At 37.8% G+C, this 14,906-nt stretch overlaps 1 pseudogene; it reads left to right on the top strand.

Moving 5' to 3' along the window:
- The first annotated feature begins 1,213 nt into the window (after positions 1-1,213).
- LOC114491907 lies at positions 1,214-10,682 on the top strand (annotated as a pseudogene).
- The last annotated feature ends 4,224 nt before the right edge of the window (positions 10,683-14,906 follow it).

Here is a 14,906-nt window from a genome sequence, read left to right as displayed (position 1 = left end):
GTCTAGTCTCCCCATCATCATTGCCCTCATTGCCATCATCATCGTCCGATGATGAAAGGAGTGGGGATTCTGAAGGGGAAGGAAAAACAAGATGCGTGGAGGGCACCAAATTGAGAGGGGAATTAAGAGAGAAGCTGTACTTCTTTGTTCCTTTCCATCATAAACTTAGCATGCCTTTTCCCTCTCTTTGTGGCTCTTTTTAAAATTATGAGCCACTGATTATTTTAAATGGGCTTTCTGTTATGTCATAAATATTCAGACTGGGGATGGTAATTGTTCCCTGTGATTAATTCTGCTTACTTGGGAGAGTTGTGCAAGGTTTTCACTGGAGGGTATGTCTTTTATGTTTTAATGTTACTTGTGGATAATGCAATTTGTCCTCAACAGCCGTTGAGACAGTGGAGTTAGGTTAAGGACTCTTGGGGTCTTTTTTCTCAAGCTGATGTTTGGAAGTACTTAAATGGAATGGTTTATATTACCCCTCCCTGGGCTGAGATGAAGGTAATTGATGGGGCTCAGGGCCAGAAGTTCCTACTGGCCGTTCCAGTGGTCTTGGTCTGGGGTTAATGGAGAAAAGCGCCATGTTGAAGGTTACAGCATTTCCCTTTGCTTCCATTTTAATGATACTTGCCTGCCAGTGTTTTCTCTTTGAAGAGCAATTTAATAAACAATCACTGGCGTTTCATGTTGAGGGCAAGATTTGTAATGGCATTCATCTCCCCGGGAGTTCTTCCTCAGCATGTGACTGGATCAAGCCCTTTGCAGTGAACACAGGCAAAGTGCTGGGAGCTCTAAATGCACCATGGGTCCCAGCCTGCACAGGCTGAAAATGGGCTGGGGCTGGGGGACAATTTTTAGGACAATTCTGGACTCTGCTTATGTTTCCCTTACTTTGAAAACATTTCCCAAGGAAGCTGAACCTGAGCCTGCTGTTATGCTGAGGACCCTTAAAGGGAGGACTAATGGGGCAGTGGGCACACTGAAGTTCTGCAGTGTGATCTTCAGCTCACTCTGTACTGCAGGGAAAGAAGGAAGCTGAGCAGCCAAGGGCTGTCATTGTTGAAGATGACAATGGAAGCTGTTAGGCTTGACAAGGAGGATTATCACCAAATCTTATTAGTGCCCACAGGGAGAAGACACTGTTCTGGGTGCTCTACAAAGCCAGCCCCTGCAGGGAGTTGGGTCGTGCATCTATTTTTGATTAAAGCCACATATGGGTTTATACAGCCAGTTGGGTGGGCCTCAGGCTCCAGCGAAGGTGCCAGTAGGCCCCAGGAGGCGGAGCCTGAGCATCGGCACTGCCCGTGACAGTTTCCCTGTCTCTCCTGTAATTAACAACAGCAGTGCTCCAGGCTCAGCACCCGGAGAGGAGAGCACCCTTGAGAGATTGCAGCAGACCCCAGCTATGGATGAAAAAGACAGTGGCCTTTCTTCTACACAGAGTACAGCTGCTCTCTGGGGGGCCACTGAGGCCCACACAGCTTGTCTCAAAGACTATCGCAATGACAGTTTCTGTGGGAGCAGAGGTCGGCAGCATCTCAAAAGTGGCAAGCCGGTTTCCTCATTTTTCTTTTAACATGCCTGGACTGAAGAGAAAGTGGTAACCAGGCATCACTGTTTTGGGCTCTTTGAGAATGAGGGAGGGGTGTGACTTTTCACAGAAGGGAGGGCTGACTGGCCAACACACAGGTATTTCCAGGAAAGGGTGGCGATGGGCACACTGGGGTATCTTACCCACAGGGTTGATAGTGGCTGTTCCTGTAGTTGTTGACATGCATATTGTAAGTTTCTGTGTTCTGTTTATCTTCTAAAAAATCCAACAGTGACAGGATAGTCTAAGTTTTAGCTAGTGATATACTTATTATAAGTAATATCGATAACATAAAACTTACAACAGTGACTGCAAAATGATTAGTATGATCACTTGTTGACGATGAAAATGAGTTTTGGCTTGTGGGTATGAATACAGACGTGGCCAGTGCATGTTAGGGGTGGAGCCGGGGCTGCCACTGATCTCCTGAAATGGCTTCGTAGTCAGCCTTGAGGTTGTGCAGACAACCCGGCTCTTACCCAGGCTGCCACACAACCCAGAGACTGACGCTTCCTCTGGCTTAGTCAGACAAGCAAGCATATAAAGAAGATTAGCTGTAGGATAAGAAATTAGGGTCAGGGCGACCTAACATTCCTGCAGTCTCCAACTCATCCACTCACCCACTTTTATGCCCAACAATGTGCACTGAAGTTGTCCTCTAAGACTCCAATTAAGTGGAAGAAGAAGTATAATTTTGTCTTTTCATTTTGGGGGGGAAGAATGAATTCTAATTCTGGTGGATTCTCCTATAGCAATATTGTTTGATAAGTGGCTCATCAACCGTTAAATGAGGAAGTTCTTAGTAGAATCCTGAAGGGCTCAGTTTTCATGGCAAACAGGACAGCACTGGGCCCAGTGTAGTGTGGTGGCTGAGAGATAGCTCTGAAACTGTTTTCATGGGTTGCAGTCCCAGTGCTGCCATTTACGGGCTGTGTGACCTTAAGCAGAATGCTGGACTTTTTCATGCCTCCATTGCTGCATCTGGGAAATGGGCATGGTGTTAAAACTTATCATAGGTTGTAGTGAGGGTTAAGTTATTTTAAGGATTAAATGAGCATCAATGCAAAAACACTGGAACAGTATCTGGCACATGCTAATACTTGATGAACGTTACTAATATTCCTTCTTAATCCAGAACCTCAAAAAGGTATACTTATTTTCTTCCCTCTCACCCATATTGGCTGAAAACCATAACAGAGGAATCTGTATTGGGCATGAATATTCTGCCTGATAACATTGCATTTACTTGGTTTACTAACAAAATGATCAGTACAGAGTCTCACGCCCTTTGTAAAAAAGCAAGAAGCGAGCATATAAACAAATATGTTATGAGCAGGCCTGTGGCTGTCCTCCTCCTCCAGGCCAGTGAACTCCTATTCTAGGTTAGGCTAATAAAACATAAGGGGGGAAAATTTAGGTCTCCATATTTGTCCAGTGAATTGGAAAAGGCATCAGTTATTCAGATTTATCAAACAAACCAGTAGCTCTTAAGTGGAGTTGTGCATCAGAAACACCAGAAAAACTTAATATAAATACCAATGATCTGGGCACCCCCCAGGGCTTGTCTGCGATGTGGCCTGGCAGCCGTGCCTCTAACAAGTTCTCTGGTGACCCTGAGGCACAACCATGTGAGAACACTGATGCGAAGAACCTTAGAACAACAAGTGAGTAAACAACCCGTGCCAATTTAGTTAAGCAGACCTGAGCAAAGTACCACTAAGGAACTACTCTCACGTTGAAATAATTCTTGTTGGTATAGCTTATTATAAAATTAATGATATTTTCCTATCTCTGGAGAGGGATAATTGGCGAATGGAATTTGAAAGAAGTCAGGTATTAAGTGGTTATGAAAATCTAACAGTCTCAGCTAGAGGTTACATTCATGGCTCTTATTGTCAGTCTGGGTTCACATTTTGATTACGCTAGAAGTCAACTGTCCCAGCGTATCCCAGCGCTGTGCAACACACTCAGTATTAACTGAAGAGCAGTGAAACAATGTAGATATATTGCAATTGCCACTGATCTCTGAACTTAAAGAGACACTTTCACAGGGTGTTAGTCCTCCCCTGCCCCATTGCGAGGCTCCAGAAGGCTGTTGCCCTAGGGTATAGTGAGGACTGCCCTTGATGGTGGCCCTGTAGGAAGGGGTCCAGTGCTCATGGACCCTGCTCAGCACATCCCTGCCCTTGCCAGCTGCAGTCAGAGGTCCGCCAGGTTGTTCACCATCTTACTCATCTCTTTCCCCTTCATCCCCCTGCTCATCAATCAACAGGAAACTAATTTGTTCTATAAACTGTGCCCATTTCAGGTTCCAAATCCATCCACTTATCAGTTATTGGAAAAGTTAATCAGAAGATAATTCCTAGGCCCTGGACATGAACAGAACAGTTTTATGTCATTAAATGTAACAACCAAGAGACTGTTTATGAGAGGAACTTCTGTGGGAGGTGATGCCTCTGTGCATGTGAGTCCTGGCTACTCGTGGGGTTCTTCCAGTGCCTTCCAGCCAGTTCACCTCCCTTAGCTGGGGCCTGGCACCCTCATTAGGTCATCTTTACTCAAGGTGCTTGTTTTCTGTGTCTCCATTCAGTCAGTTACAGGACACGACAGGACAAAGCGTGTTGTTACTGACCACCAATGGAGCTGGCTCTGTTCAGGGATTACGGTTCCCTTGGCAACCAGCTTTGCTGAACTCACCACAGCAAACATGGAATGAATGAATGGCTGGGTCAACACTCTAGATAAAAGGACGGTTATGCAACTGTTTGCTGAACCTTGGGCAGGATTTTTTTTCTGGATATTTCCCAGAATATCCCCATATTCACAAACTGCAAATGAAGAATTCTAATTTAAACCCATGAGTATTTTCATTGTTTGCAGAAAAGAGCTGTTGCTGTTGTAAATATAAGTTAAGGTCTGTAGACAAGTTGAACTGGGTGTTGCTTCAGGTTTGGTAATGGCTAGAAAGCATATTTAATGATAAGCACTCCCTAGACAGGAAACCAGGGAGGCTACTCATGTATTTCTAATGATGTACATAAATAATTTCATCTACTTAGTTTCCAAACTTCAGCCATTAAATGGTTTTACTCTCATTTCAGCTAAAAAGAGTCTTGAAAAATGAATTTTAAAATGCAGAAATAAGCTTTTGAAAAAAAATTCAGAGACAGAACGGAGCCTCTCTTCGTAGAAAGGCAAATTGGCAAACAGGACAATTTATTTAAGACAAGTGAGTACAAAGGAGCAAGGTTCTGGGAGTGCGTTGTTCCCCAAACCATTTAATTCTGTGCAAACAATTAAATGGTAATATAATCCAGGTTTCCAGAGTAGTTTATGTTTATTCCTGTCTGACTGGAAGAAAAATACCACACAGAGTATGATAGTACCAGTTGTTATGACTCGTACCTGGCTCTTTGACACAGTGCTCCCCACGATCTTGCTTCTGTGTATTTTCTCCACTTGTGAATTACTCCTGGGGATTTCCTCTCGATTTCTTTCTCCTCTCAGTTTTTCCCTTTTTCCTCTTCCAGTTAAAGCCCGTCTGGTGTTTTATACAAAGTAGGCACTAGGGCTGGTTGTTGTTCTCTGACGCAGCTCATTTCAGATGCGTGAGTTAAAGTCTCACTTCTTTTCCTCCTGCTTAGTCCTCAAGGATTAGGTGACAACTCTGACCACACTGGCCCACATTTCTTTAAGCTCAGGTTGTACCATCCCCAGTAGCACTTGGTTCTGTCTTAATGTCTACCTGGGAGAAGTAGACCAATGAAATATCATGAAGGATTCTTTTCTTTTTACTTTTTAAAATTGCTCATGACCCAGATAAATTATTTTTAGGCTGAGTGATTGTTAGGTGTAGCAAGGTCATTAAAAACCAAATAATTTCAAGATGTCCTTCCTTTTTATTGTGCAATTATTTCCCATTTTTATCCTGGATACAGCCTGTTCTTCTCTGGAAAATTCTGGAGAAAAGTAAACAGTAGTAAAGGAATATGTGCTTTCTTTTTCTGAAGCAATATTTTAAATAGCACTATTATTTTTAACTTTTTATTTTGCAATAATTATAGAGTCACAGGAAGTTCCCCAAAATGTACAGGGAGGCTCAGTGCCCCTTTATCACATCTCCCTCAAAATTAACATCTTGCATGACTGTAGTATAACATCCAAACCAGGAAATTGACATTGGTACAATCTGCGGTTTATTCAAAAGCCATGTTATACAGCACTAGAGTGCATATGTGTGTATGTGTGTAACTCTGCAATTTTGTCACATGTGTGGCTTTGTGTCACTGTGACTGCCAACAAGACACATAACTAGGCTTGCCACAAGTCTCTGTCATGTCACTTATTCACAGTCACATGTACTCCCTCACCACCCCTGGGCAAACACGAATCTGCTCTATGTCTGCACAATTACATCACTTCACATCATATGAATGGAATCATGCAGCATGTATCTTTTCGAGACTTTTTCACTCACTTAGGACCATTTCCTTGGAATTCATCCAGCCTGTTGCATGTGTCGATAGTTTATTCCTTTTTATTTCCAAATAGTATTCCATGATATTGAGGTACCACAGACTGTTTAACAATTCACCCATTGAAGGATATGTAGGTTATTTCCATTTATTGGTTCCTATGAATAAAGCTGCTATAAATCTTGTACAAGTTTCTACATGAAAATAACTTTTTATTTCTTTGGAATAAATGCCCAAGAGTGAAATTGCCAGGTTGTATGGTAAGTCCAGTTTTGGTTTTTAAAAGAAACTAGAAACTATTTTCCAGTGTGGTCGTGACATTTACATTTCCACCAGCAACGTGTGAGTAATCCAGTTTTTCCAGATCATTGCCAGCATTTGGTGTCGTAACTATTTTTTAAAAAATTTTTACCAATTTAAATAGGTATGTAGTGATATGTCATTGTGATTTTGAGTTTCCCTAATGGTTAATGATGTGGAACATCTTTTTATAGTCTTATTTGCAAGCTGTACATATTCTTCTGTGAAAAAATCTGTAAATGTTTTTTCCCATTTTTTAACTAGATTTTTTTAATGTTGAGTTTTGAGACTTCCTTTACATTTTAGGTGTGAGTCCTCTGTTGGGTATGTGATTTGGAAATATTTTCTACAGGTCTGTAATTGTCTCGTTGTCTTAGCAGGGTCATTCACAGAGCAAAGTTTAAAAATTTTGGTGTTTGTAAGGTTTCCTTTTACAGATCATGCTTTTTGTGTGAAGGCTAAGAAATGTTTTCCTAGTCCTAGGTTCTAAACATTTTCTCCTTAAAAAATTTATATTTTTATAATTTATCTTTAAGCCCATGATACACTTCAAATTAATTTTTTGTATAAGGAATGAGATTTAGGTTGAGGTTTATTTCTTTCCTCTATGGATAACCAATTTTCCAGTACCATTTTAAAAAAGAAAGCTGTCTTTCTTATTATATTTTTTCATATTTTTTATTGTTGTTCAAATACAGTTATCTCCATTTTACCCCCCACTCCCCCCACTCCAACCATCCCCACTTCCCCACCCTTGTCTTTGTTTTATTTAATTTAATTGTTTTTGTTCCTTTGTCAAAAGTTAAATGGGCATATCTGTGTGGGCCTCTTTCCAGGTTCTCTCTTCTGATCCATGTAACTATCACTCCACAAGTATCACAATGTATTGATTATTGTAGCTGTATAGTAAACTCTAATATTGGGAAGAGTGACTCCTTCTCCTTTATTTTTTGTTTTCAAAGTTGGTCAGGCTAGCTTAAGGCCTTTCACTTTCCATGTAAGTTTAAGAATAAGTTATATATAACTTTTTCCCTAAGATTTGACAGTTACTGCATTATACTTATAGATCACTTGAGGAGAATTGAAAACCTTATTATGTTGGCTCTTCCAGTCTATTAACATAGTATTTCTCTGCAATTATTTAGGTTTCTTATGATTTCTAATGAAAACTGTGTAATTTTTAGCATATATATTTTTTACATGTTTTGTTAGAATGGGAGCAATTGCAAATGGTATTGAATTTTTTATTTTGGTTTGAACTTGTTCATTGTTAGTATATAAAAATTGTTTTTTGTGTACTGGTCTTGTATTCTGTGACCTTAATGATCTAATTTATTTGTTCTAGAAGTCTTTTGTAGATTCTTTGGAGTTTTAGAGTTTTACATGTAGGCAATCATCTAATCCATAAATAGGGTTTTATTTTTTTCTAACCACCCCCTCACCCCCGCTTTCTTCTTCTTGCCTTATTGCATTGGATAGGTCTTCTGTTACTATGTTGAATAAGAGTAAGAGCAGGTATTTTACCTTGTTTCTGATCTGAGAGGGGAAGCATTTGGTCTTTCACAATAAGCACAATGCAAGCTAAAGGTTTTTGTAGAATGCTCTTCATGGGGTTGACAAAGTTCCTCTCTATTCCTAATTACTGAAAGTTTTTTTTAATCACAACTGGGTATTGAATTTTGTTAAATTGTATCAATTGAGATGATCATAGGATTTTTCTTCTTTAGGTTGTTATATGTTGAGTGACATGATTGGTTTTCAGATGTTGAATCAGCCTTGCATACCTGAAATAAATCCCACGTGGTTTTTGTACATACTATTCTTTGTATACATTGCTTGGATTTTGATATTTTGTGGAGATTTTGTGATTAAACTTATAAGATATATTGATCCGTAGTTTTTCTTTTTTGTTCTTTTTACATTTGTCTGGGGTTGGTATCGAGGTAATAACCGACCTCATTAAAATGAGTTGGGGAGTATGTAACCCTCTTTCATTTTCTGGAAGAGATTGTGTAAATGATATGAATTCTTGTAGTGCATGGCTCCAGTATACCTATTTTCAGGAACTTTAAAATTGCAAATGAATTACTTTATTGTTATAGGACTATTTTGAGCTATCTTCTTCATCTGGGCAAGAATTTGGTATTCAGTGGTTTTTTGAGGAACCAGTTTATTTTGTTAGAAATTGTTTGCATTCATGAGTATGTTTATGGTATTCCTTTATTATTTTTTAATGGTTAGAAAATCTGTTGTGGTTTCCCTCATTTGATTAATGATATTGATGTTTTGTGTCTTCTCTTTTTATCTTTGTCAGTCCTAGATGTTGAGTTTTTTCCCAAGGGACCAACTTTTAACTTCATTAAATTTCCTATTTTTAAATTTATTTTTTCTGCTCTTATCTTTATTATTTCCTTCCGTTTGCTTGCTTTGAGTTTAGTTTGCTCTTTTTATTTTCTAGTTTCTTGAGATAGAACTTTTGTGTTTCTTGAGGACTTTTGTGTTTTCTAATGTAAGCATTTAAGGTTATACTTTTTATTTCAGCAGTGCTTTAGGTGCATCTCCAAAATTTTGATATGCTGTATTTTCATATTTATTCAGTTCTCTGTATTTTTAACATTTTCCATTGAAAAATTTTCTTTGAGCCATGTATTATTTAGAAGTGTGTTGTTTGAAGAGTTTTCTTTTATATTTCTATTATTGATTTCTACTTTATTCCATTGTGGTCAGGAATATACTCTGTGTGACTTCAATTCTTTTATGTTGATTAAATTTGTCTTATAAATAACCATGTAGTCATTCTTGGTGAGTGTTCTCTGAGCTCTTGAAAATAATTTGTATTCTGCTGTTGTTGGGTGGAATGTTTTATAAATGCCAATTAGGTCCTACTGATTGAAGGTGTTATTGAGTTCTATATCTTTGCTGACATTCTGTTTAGTAGTTCTATCAATTGGTAAGAGTGGGATGTTGAAGTCTCCAATATAAATGAGGATTTTATTTTTCATTTTAGATCTACTAGTTTTTGTTTCATGTATTTTGAAGCTCCATTGTTTGGTGCATATAAATTTAGAATTGCTATATATTCTTGGAGGATTGATTCCCTTATCATTCATTATATAATGTCCCTCTTTTCTCTAGTAATCCTCTTTGCTCTAAAGTTTAGTTTATCTTATACTCATGTAGCCATTCCTAATTTTTTTGACTAATGTTTCCATAATACATCTTTTTTCATCCTTTTACTTTTGGCCTACCTTTATTGTTACATTTGAAGTGCATTTCTTGTAGACAGCAAGTAGCTGTTCATGTTTTTTTTTTAAATACCCTCTGTCAATTACTGTCTTTTAATTGGTATATCTCAATAATTAATATCTAAAGTAATTATTGATATGTTAGGGTTCTATTTTTTTTATTGTTTGTTCTCTGTTTCTTATTTCTCTATTTTCTTTTTTTTCTTATTGTGGACTAATTAAACATTTTTCAGAATTCGATTCGGATTTATTTAAAATGTTTTTAATGTTTCATTTGTATGGCTTTCTCAGTGATATTACGATTTTATGTAATTTATTACAGCCTACTGGTATTGCTGATTGTATCACTTAGACTGGAGTATTGAAACCTTGTTTCCATTTAGGCCCTTTACTTGCCCCACTTTTAAAATTTTTTAAAAATATAATTGTTTTCAACATTTGCTCTTCATACATTAAACATCAGATAAGATAGTGATGTGTTATAATTTTTTCACCAACCATAAAATGTGATGAAGGATATCACAAGGTGAAGAATAGTTTATTATATTTACCTTTAAGTTTAGTCTTGCATCTCAACCACCAACATGCCATCAGACTGAGGGAGACCCGGAAACTTCGGGACCATGTGAGCCACAGCCACAGCCACATGAACAAGCACAGAAAGCACCCAGGAGGCTGAGGTCATGCTGGTGGCTTGCATCATCACAGGATCAACTCCAACAAATACCACCCGAATTACTTGGGAAGTTGGTATGAGGCACTGCCACTTAAAGAGGAACCAGAGCTCCTGCCTCACTGTCAATCTTGATAAACTGTGGACCTTGGTCAGTGAGCAAACACAGGTAATTACTGCCAGAAACAAGACTGGAGCTGCTCCCATCACTGATGTGGTGTGATGAGGCTACTGCAAAGTTCTGGGGAAGGGAAAGCTTCCGAAACAGCCTGTCATTGTGAAGGCCAAATTCTTCAGCTACATGCTGAGAAGATTAAGAGTGTTGGTGGGGCTTGTGTGCTGGTAGCTTGAAGCCACACAGAGGGGAATTCATTAAATGCTCACAAGTGAAAAAAAAATTACCTATTCAGATGTTGCTTTTTCCATTACAAAGTTCCCAGCTTTTTCTGTTCTTTCTTTTTATTTGGAGGGCTGTTCTTAGCTATTCTTTAAAGGTAAGTATGAGAGTGATAAGTTCATTAATTTCTCTTCATTTGAGAAAGTCTTAATTTTTTCTTCATTCCTGAATAATAGTTTAGCCAGGTAAAGGATTCACAGTGGGCAAGTTTTATCTTTTCATATTGAAAAATTGTGCTTCTTCCTTTTGGCTTCCATGGTTTCAAATGGAAAATCTGCTCTAGTTCAAATTGGTGTTTCTCTATAGGTAATGTGTCATTTCCTTCTTCACGTTATTAAGATTTTTCATTGTCTTTTGTTTTCAAAAGTTTAATTGTGATGTGTTTTGATGACTGTTTCTTTGAGGTTATGCTATTTGGGTTTGCTCACTTCTTGGATCAGTTGGTTTGAGACTCTCACCAAATTTGGGAAGTTTTCAGTTGTTATTTCTCCAGATACTTTTCCAGTCCCAACTCTTCTCCTGTTCTGGCACTTCGCTGATACAAATTTTTAAGCTTTTATTCATTCCCCATAAGTTCTAATGTTACAGAAAAGACAACTCAAATGGCTTCAGGGTTTGCGAAGGGGAGTTTTATTCATGCATGCGGACTCAGAGGAGAGATTCCAAATTCTGGGCCCCGAGCTCAGGCTGGGGCTGCTTATATTCTTGTTACAAAGACAGAAGGAGGAGGGAGAAGGAGTGCAGCTGCTGAAAGTGGGCGTACAGAAGCAGAAAAATGAGGGTTAGTGTACGACCTTGAGATAACTGCTTATCTGGGAATGGCTGCTGTCCTGGGAATGGCTGCTGTTCAGCTATGTCCTGCCACACTAAGGATCTAGTCATTAGTTTTTAAAGTTTGTTGTCTTTTTGAATGAACTCTACTGACCTATCTTCAGCCTCCCTGGTTCTACCTTCTGTTACCCTCCACTTCATCACTGAACCCACATTCAGTGCATTTTAATTTCACTTATTGTATTGTTTTAGTTCTATAATTTCTACTTGGTTCTTTTAAAAGCATATTTCTTTGCTAAGTTTTTCTATTTTTCAAAAATTTCAAGAAATTTATCGTTTTTTTTTTGTAGAATCATTTTACAATGGCTAATTTTAAATCCTTCCAGGATTTAATTTAAAATCCACCATCTCATTCATTTTGATGTTGGTTTCCACTGATTCTTTTTTATTTTTAAGGATTTTTATTTATTATTTTCAGAGCATGGAGGGAGGAAGAAAGAGAGAAAGAGAAACATTGATGTGAGAAAGAAACATTGATCACATTGATTGGTTGCCTCTTATATGTGCCCTGAGCTGGAACTGAACTTGAAACCCAGGCATGTGCCCTGACCAGGAATTGAACTCTGCGAACCTTTCACTTTGTGGGATGGTCCCCAACCAATTGAGCTACACCAGGGTCAAGGGCATTGATTGTTTCTTACTCAAGTTGAGTTTTGTTGGTACTTTTCATTCATGAGTTATATTTGATTGTACCCTGGACAACTTGAGTACTGTGGTTTGGAGATTGTTTAATCTTATTTGAATTTCTAATATGCAGTCACCCTATTTGGATTTAGGTCTCAGACTATTTTTATAAGTTATATTTTCAATGAAAACTGGTTTTCAGAGCTCTTACAATGTTATTCTGGTTGATTTCTTCTTTTGGTTTTGGCGGGGCTCTTTCTCAATTTCTGTAGGGCTGCCCAATGCAAAGTATGGGTGGTTTGGAAGTGCTGGGCTTTGCTTGCTGCTGTAGCTGATTGAGCCTGCTACTTGCCTTAAGTATGTGTTAGGGGTGAATATCTCCACTAGGTCTCTGGTACTCTTTCCTTCCTTTTTTTTCAGAGAGAGCAAATCTTTGAATATGTATATGCCTGCAGGTGGTTCTAGGCTGCAGGTCTCTTTGATGCCCAGTCCTGTGATATATGGGCCACAGAAAAAAACTACAACAGAGAAACTACAACAAACTCATGATGATGTTGTTATTCCAGGTTGAGGTCTCTAGCTAGTGCTTCTTCTTTCTACCTTTTGGAATTGTCTCATGATTGTCTGATGAATTATTATCAGAAAATTTAGTTATATTTAGAAGAGGAAGAGGGAAAAGTGAGTCTATGGCATCTTGTCCCTGAACTGGACAGACTTTAGTTTTTAAGTAAAGTTAAAAAAAACCTCTTAACTCTAATAAGAGCAATCAATTTTGTTTGTTGAAAAAAACCTACAAAACAAACAATAAGAGAAAAATGAAAGTAAATACCAGCACTTTCTTGGATATATACATTGTTAACATTTTGACGTGTGCCTTCCCTGGTCCCCTTCTGGGTATATGCAAGTTTTGAAAGAGTTATCAAGTTTTTAAACTTACTTTTATACCAATATATCTTAAATATACTTACAGGTCAACATATAACCTTTCATTTATATTAAGTACTTTTACTTTGCAAAGGAGACACACAACTAAGTTAACCGATGAAAGCTAAGATTAAGATATGGATGAATCAAAAAAGCTGTCTTTGTAGTCCTTCAAGTGTTCTGGGTACAGAACTTCAAGAAAAATTGGAATAATGGCTAATCTTCAGAATATAAGTCCAGCTCAAGGGACCTTCACGTCTAATGACTGGGTCATTTTATCCCCTGATGCAGAAATCTATTGTTCCCTGATACTTTCTGCTCTCTGACAGATTCTAAGAGAGAAAATATGCTTGCATCAGTTTTTACTTCATTTAATATGGAGCATGTATATTGAACAAATTCTTGAGCCAAGCCACATGATAGAAAGCTAGCCTCCAATATGACCATGTTAAACAAGTTCACTTTGGTCTCCCATGGTTCAAGTCCAAGTCTAATAATACATTTTCACCTGAATAACAGAGATGATATAACACACTATGTGACACTTTACATGAAGAAGAGCTACCTGGGGCCAGTTTTCCCATAAAGGAGTTACAGGAAGGAAGGCATATAGAGAGTCCCAAGGCCTGTATAACCTACATACATAGAACATTTGTGTTGATTTCAATTTTTTACACTAATGAATTCTATTGCAGCAAATAGCTTTGTGGCTTATCTTTGCACTGGTTTTTCATATCCTCACTGACGGGTGAGTTTAACAGGTCGCAATAATAATACGAATCACTAATAATATAAAGCCAATATGACATATAGAACCTCAGTAGATGTCGGCCAAAGAAATTCACTCATGTTGCTATATTTTACAGAATTATTATTCCTGAATATCACATTATAAATAATTTAATATATCCCAGTGGAAAATAAAGACCATAGACCCAAAGTAGTATATTTAAAGGTGCATGACTAGATTGGTAAAAATATTAGGTGTAGATTCCATGTCTGATGACTTTTAGTCCAGGTGTCTTGCCACTATGTCAAACTCTTTTTCTCCTCTTAGAAAAAAGTATTCTCAGATGACACAGGCTATAATACCATCTAGAAATCCTTCCTATTTACATATTTTAGGAAGACTCTCAAGAACAAAGGTTAAACTGAAATATAGCATTTCTCTAGTTGACCCTCAAGAATGAAATTTTTAATTAATTTCATTCTTAAATATTTTTTGTAAGTTGAAGAATTCTTACAGATAATGATATTATTTGGTGTCTTCTGTATAAGTCTATTAGTCACAGATACTTGAGTCTAGAAGCATTAGGATTCTCCATTTGCTGCACCAGTAACTTCTCAGGTGAGGTACATATCCAGGAACCCTCAGGGAGCTGATGACAAAAATTTCCCCAACTTCTTTACCTCAAAGTGCCTACTTTTGGGACTCTCCAGGACATTGCTTTAGGCATAGGAGCTTAGCAAATGGAACATGATTACTGGCACTTCTAATTTTACATTTGTATTTAAAGTATATGCCTTGAAATAAAGAGAAATAGAAGTTTATTTTTCTTTTCACACATGAACTCATGTTAATAAGAATCAAACAGTGTTGAAATTTTTACTTCTTATTCAGGTGCTTGGTGTTCTACAGAGTTTTGCCTACTGGATGGTAGAAGAATGTGAGAAGCAGTAATCCAGTTAGGCATAGAATATAATTAAAAAAACATTTGTCAGAGATAAGAGAAGGTGTGGGCAAGGAGAAACTAATATTTTCAGAGCACCTAATATGTTGTGGTTACTTTAAATTGTTATTTTACTCAGTTCTCAAAACAACTCTTTGGTTTAGCAATTTCTTTAT

This window comes from Phyllostomus discolor, chromosome 1 (assembly GCF_004126475.2).
Source record: "Phyllostomus discolor isolate MPI-MPIP mPhyDis1 chromosome 1, mPhyDis1.pri.v3, whole genome shotgun sequence".
NCBI lineage: Eukaryota > Metazoa > Chordata > Mammalia > Chiroptera > Phyllostomidae > Phyllostomus > Phyllostomus discolor.
The sequence above is the reverse complement of the archived record's forward strand: the minus strand, read 5'-3'. Positions and strand labels throughout refer to the sequence as shown.